The 422-nt window shown below is 50.0% G+C and overlaps 1 protein-coding gene across 1 annotated transcript in view; it reads left to right on the top strand.

The window, feature by feature from the left end:
• Nucleotides 1-422, top strand: part of LOC117938287 (traf2 and NCK-interacting protein kinase-like) — a 6,770-nt gene that overhangs the window by 5,751 nt on the left and 597 nt on the right. The window lies entirely within an intron of this gene.

Below are 422 nucleotides of genomic sequence, written 5' to 3'. Positions count from 1 at the left end.
GGGGGGGGTATGGTGCCTTGCTCAAGAGCACCTGGCAGTGCCCAGGAGGTGAAGTGGCATCTCTCCAGCCACCAATCCACCCTCCCTTCTATTCGGTCCATACGGGGACTTGAACCAGCGACCCTCCAGTTCCCAACCCAACTCCCTACTGAGCCACTGCCCCCCCAAAAATAATAATAAGAACATAATAACAACAATAAGAGGAAGCATGACGTAGCATTAGGAGCGACTCCGGTAGTGAGTAGTGTGAAAGGCCGAAAATCTGCGTGAGGAGGTTGGTTGGTTTAATTTTTATTTTTTGAAGATTATGATTTGTTTTTCTTCTTCCCGTTATTCGACAGAGACAGTGGACATTTGAAGGGGGGGGGATGGAGATAGATGGGGGATGACACGCGCTGCAGGACCTCCAGAGTGAGCTATAG

The sequence above is a fragment of the Etheostoma cragini genome, chromosome 22 (assembly GCF_013103735.1).
Source record: "Etheostoma cragini isolate CJK2018 chromosome 22, CSU_Ecrag_1.0, whole genome shotgun sequence".
In the NCBI taxonomy this organism is placed as follows: domain Eukaryota; kingdom Metazoa; phylum Chordata; class Actinopteri; order Perciformes; family Percidae; genus Etheostoma; species Etheostoma cragini.
This window is presented reverse-complemented; position numbering and strand designations above follow the sequence as displayed.